The sequence below is a fragment of the Callithrix jacchus genome, chromosome 15 (assembly GCF_049354715.1).
Source record: "Callithrix jacchus isolate 240 chromosome 15, calJac240_pri, whole genome shotgun sequence".
Lineage (NCBI taxonomy): Eukaryota > Metazoa > Chordata > Mammalia > Primates > Cebidae > Callithrix > Callithrix jacchus.
In genome coordinates, this window is record NC_133516.1 from 37953962 (window position 1) to 37959686 (window position 5725).

The window sequence follows — 5725 nt, forward strand, 5'->3', positions numbered from 1 at the left end:
CTTTGCCTATGCGCATGCGTGGTGAGGCCGGCCTATAACAAACTCTGCCGGATTTTAAAGCCGTACTACGGGCTGGGGTGCCGGGAGGCGGGGTACACCCCCCTTGTCTCCCCTTCTCTGGGTTCCCCATCCCCCCGGCATCTGCTGAAAGAGAGAGGTCCACTCCTCAGCCGCTGTCTGCCGGCAGCCTGGTGGTCTGCGCTACTTCCCGAGCCACCGACCGGCGGGAGGCCGAACCCCAACTTCCCTGGCTGGACCCCTTGGCTCGCTTGCGTATCCCAGACGTCTCCCACTGGGGCTCCACGGAGACTGCTGCCTTGACATAGAACCTCATGGGGGACCTCCTCATTCTTATCTCGGGAGGGGGGAATACTTAAGCCCCGGGTTGACGGATGGGGTAGGGGCGCGCCTCCTGCAACGCCCCCAGAGTAGTAGCGAATTGAGTACAGGGGTGCATGATTGTTCATCTGGCTCCGGCCCAGAGCATCCAGGCGCTATTCGTGGTCCTGCCACGCAGATCTTGGCGGATGCCCTCAGGTGAGGAGATTTCGAAGTTCGGCAAAACCGGATTCTGAGCCCCAGAATTTCTAGTCCCTTCCAGAAGCCCGTGGGTTTGGGGGACTCCGGAGGGACAGGGTTGGTGGATTTGTGTCCGCCACCTCCAGCACACTGGGGGCCCCATACCCCCTAAACAGTGCCTCACACTGGAGCGAAATATTTTCCGCTCTCCGCATCATCCAGCTGTCAAAGGTATATACACGCGCGCGCGCACACACACACACACACACACACACACACTGTTCTCCGTCCATTGGCATGCACTTGACTTTAAGGCGAAAAATCCGCGGCCTAGGTGTTTTGGGGTGGTGGCTGTTTTGTTTTGTTCCTCCAGTCCTCCCCCACCTCCACCCCCACACCCCTGGGTGCACAGGCCCAGGCTCCAGCGATGCCGTTACACCCTCCACAGCCCCTTCCCATTCCTTAATTGTTCTAGCCGACTGGACCCTTCCCCAGCCCTGGCTTTCTTCCTGGAGCGCAAAGATGGCAGTGTGAACTTCGCACAAAATGCCAGACACTGATGTTCCCGCATAGCACCCCCCTCTCCTTGCTTTCTTTCACCTGGGGTTTGTGCGGCCTCAAGGAGGGGGACTCCAAGGTTCTCAAAGCTCCCTTGGGACACCTCCCCTTCACCTCCTGAGCCCACTTTCCTCTAACCCTCTTTAAGCCTTGACCACTTTGCATCCCATGGGTATTTTACGATCTTCGAATCTAACCTGAGATCTGCCCACCGGAGGAGGGTGTCTGAAAAAGGGGGTCTCCGCGCGCTGCGAATCACCCCGAGCTGAGTCCCTCCGCCCTTCCCCCTCTCCCCGGCTGTAGACTGAGATTCCCTGGCCACGGAGGAGCACGTGCCTCCCGGATAGGCACCCCAGCCCCGCCCCGCGGGCTTGGATCTTCTGGACCCACCTTACATGCAGTAGCTCTGAGAAGTGGCAGGATATGAGCTGACTATGAATGGGACTGCCAAAGGGCGCTCCCGAAGAATGGAGAAACTAGCATTCCAGTGTCCCGGAGTCCAAGGCAGTTGTGTAGATGATCCTATTCCTTGAAGAAAAGGGCTGTCAACCTGGGAATTTTCTCCACACCTACAGCCCGTCTAGAAACATTGGCTACCCAACCACAAATCTTTTTTTTTTTTTAATGGCTATTTTCTGAGTTATCTGGATAATCACCTGTTTCTCTCCAATTGCCTTGGCTTGTATAGACACAGCCCAAACAGTGCTATTTCCTGTTCTGCAATCTTTCCTCTAGTGGAAGTCAGTATTGGTTAGTGGTTAAGAGTGCCAGCTGTGGAATCTGGAGTTCCAGTTCCTGCCCTGCCACTTTCCAGCTGTCAAATCTTGTGTAGCCTCTCAGCCAGCACTTCACAACCCTCTTACACACAACAGCAGCAAACAGAAATTGCCTGGTCTACCTTGCAGAAGCACACTGAGAATGAAATGAGATGAGCTTGAAAATTCGGGGAGTGGTGAGAGCGAAATATGACATCTGTGAACGCTCTTAGGGTGGGTCAGGCCCTTACCTGGCACTCAATGCCTGCTCCTCTAGAAAAAGCAGCTCTGAAAACAGAGGTTTTCAAATTCCTGTGGTGGCAAAACTGGACCCCACATGACAAGACATAGTCTTGATTTATTCCACTTGCAAAGAATAATTTTTGCTGAATACATACGAATGCATTTGATTACTGGGTATTTCCCCAGACTTCACTGGGCTGTTTGTAAATCAATAGCCATATGTCCCATTTTATTTTCCTCCAATTTCCAACAAAACTATCTAGTCCCAAGGACTTCAGATAAAGAGTTGTGGTTGTATCTGATAATATTAATAATGAGTGTGCTGAGATTATGCCCCGGGAGTAATAAGCCTTTTGTCAGCAGGACCTCATCTGCATTTTTCATGTCTGGAACCCCAGTCCTCAGAATAGTGCCTGGCACTTAGTATGTGCTTAGTAGCAACGACCAAATGAATGGGCAAATGGATAAGAGAATTATGTCAGAGGTCAATGTTAAGGAGAACCAATGTGAAATCCCCTTTCACCCTTTGATAGTGGGTAGGGGTGGGGACTGCCTTGGAAAGCCAGGCTGAGGTGAAAGCACCAGTCCTGATGGAGTTCACTGGTTTGGCTGGGAAATAAGCGGACAGTTGGAAGGAGAGAAATCAATGCCTCTCCGTCTGTGAAGGTTCGTGTTCGACAGACCCCCTGTTTGTGGAACTTCATGTTTCCCCTTGCAAACCAAGTGTGCATTTGGGTGTGTGCCTCAAATTGAGTCATCCAAAGACACACTGGCAAGGCATCATCACGCTCCGCTCATTAAAAATGCTTTTGAATCTGTGGAACAAATAAATCAATATTTTTGGCTGCTCTCCCAACCGGATTATTCACAAAGCAGAGTGCAAGATAAGGAATTTATGAACTATTGCATCCCTGTACCGCCTTTCCCAGCAGGAGAAAGCAGGGCCTGGGTTGTCATTCTGGGAAAATCTACCCCCTTTTTATGCCCAGCAAATAATATTTTATGGCCCTGGGTTTATGGTGGTGTTTTAATGATCTGCTGTAGAAAGCGGTTTTCTCTCCAGTCACTAGAATTTGTCAAGAAAGGCTGGAGGCCATAAAAGAGGGATGGGCCCCAGGGGCAAACAGGCTCCATCTTCTGAAATAAACTAATAAAGAGCCTTGAGATGTTTACTCCTTTGCCTCAGAGTCAAGACCAGCAGGGCAGTGTGAGCAGGGTCCCAGATGGAGCCCTAAAGAAGACAAAGAGGCCGGAAGGGGTTGGGGGCTTCCTCACCACCACATGGCCACAGTCAAAGTAATACCATCACTTTGTGTTGCCCCTGGCCTGTGCGGGGGCAAAGGCTCCATTGAAGTTAGAGGATACTTTTGGACTCTGAGTTAAGTCCAGGAGGCTCTTTGAGACTCTCAAGCTCTCCTTGCACTGGGCCTGATCACTATGCCCTCCTAACTTACTTATGTGTTATATGCCAATTATCCCAGCACCATTTGTTGAACAGGGTGTCCCTTCTCCCTATAACACTTATATGTTATGTGTTACACAGTATATTGATTATTTCATAGTCAATGGTGCTTTGGGAGGGCACCAAATGGATGCTTCAATTTTGTTTCATTTTAGGGGACATGAGAGTCAGATGGATGTGAGGCTGAATCCCAGCTCTGCCTCTTGCTGACTGAGTGACCCTTGCAGTGGTCACTTACCCTTTCGAGCCTCAGTTTCCTCACCTATACAATAGAGAGAGGAAATAAACATATTAGCATTGTTCTCATAATTGAGATAATGTACAAAAGACCTTGGTCCAGCTCTGCCCATGAAGATAGCTTGATGAATGGCAGCTACTATGATTATTTCAGCCCTGTAAATGTCTGTGTCTGGGTCCCCATGTGAAATCTGGAGACAAACAAGGAGCCTGAGGAGGGTAGGGATAGGGGCTGGGAAGAGGAGAGAAATGTGGCAATTATAGGATCACCGGACATGCCTTCATGATGGAGTTCAACAAGGATGAGGCAGATACGTACAGAGATAATAACCTGTAATAAACAATCGTAATAATTGCTGGCAACACTTAGTGAGCTCTATGTGCCAGATGCCAGCCCTATCTAAACTCTTTACATTCATTGCCTTGTTTCATCTTCACTACTTTGTGAGATAGATCCTATTATTATCTGCATTGTGGAGAAAAGGGAAGGTTCAAAGAGGTCCTGATTTTAATAAAACCAAGCTGTTTTAGGAGTTGCGAATCCTGACAGCTGTTGATTTCACTCCACTGAACACCAGACGTGCACACGACCAAATTCAGCCACACCAGGAATGCCTGATTCAAGCCCAGCTCAATGGAGCTGTCAAAGATTTGTTCTGATTTCATTAACTGGCTGGCTTTGACATCTCTGCCCTTGCCCCATATGGACAACATCCATACTCAGCAATTCACCTCGAATTCTTACCTTGTATTGGGCAGTGTCCTGGAAATCCCCTTCTATCTGGAAAGAGCTTGTTATCCCTAAAGGAATGAATGAGGGCAGGAGGGCTGTATCTCAACAGTGTAGCTCAGGTCCTGTCACTTCCCTGCTTAAAGGCTGTCAGAGGCTCCCCAGAGTTGATCAGATAAAATCTAAACAAGTTAACCTAGACTTCAGGATAGCTTCAGCCACATGCATCCTTTGTGTTTGTTCTTTCCTCTGCCTGCAATGCTGTCCCTTCCGGCCAGTCACCCTCACTTCCTTTGTCACCTCTTCATTGTGCACACCAATGATTCTGTACTCCCTTACTTTGTCTGATTGTCTTCTTTCATCCTGATATAAATTATTTTATTTACATGTGTATTTGTTTTCTTGTCTTCTTTGTTTTCTCTCAATAGAATGTAAGCTCCAGGAGGGCAAGGATCTGGTCTGCCCTGTTCAGGGTTGTGACACAACCCTCTACGGACTCGCACCGAGAATGTGTCCTAAATAAGTGAATGAAGGACTGATCTTACCTGTGGCCACGCCACTACTAAGCAAAAGTTTGAACCCTGGTAATCTGACTTTAAATATAAGGGACTTAATCACTGTACCTATAAATAAAGACAAAACTATCTTTTAGAAGATGTCTCTCTGGTTTCCCATATGTGCCCCCACTTTCTACCTTGGCCTCACCCATGTAAGTCTTGCCTTAGTGGAAAGAGTCTAATAAGAGAAATAGTTTTCATCTGAAGAAAGACGATATTCCATTTACTCTCCCTTTTTGTTATGTTGTTTCTTCTGGAAAGTTGTTTGCTCCTAACTGGCATGTTTTATGAACAGCAGCTGGTATGGTCCGTCCTGTAATGCAGCTCAGTGTTGTCCATTCCATGTTCTATGTGGCCCGCTGAATGTCTACATGCTGGGTTTAGAAGAATATAGATTAACGGGTTCTGGGGAATACAAGTCCCTTAACTTACATGGAAGAAGCAGACTGTTTTTTATCGGACAGATAGGAGAAGATGCTGGGATTGTATTTTGTTTTATTTTATTTATTTATTTTTGCAATTGTCAATATTGTATGTTTAAATCTGTGACTTAGGGCTTTGGAAATCTGATTTGACTATTCTCAATAACTACTTTTGTTCCCAAACAACTCAAACATGGCCACACTCCTGGGTATGTATTAACAATCACAGGTTTTTAAACTGC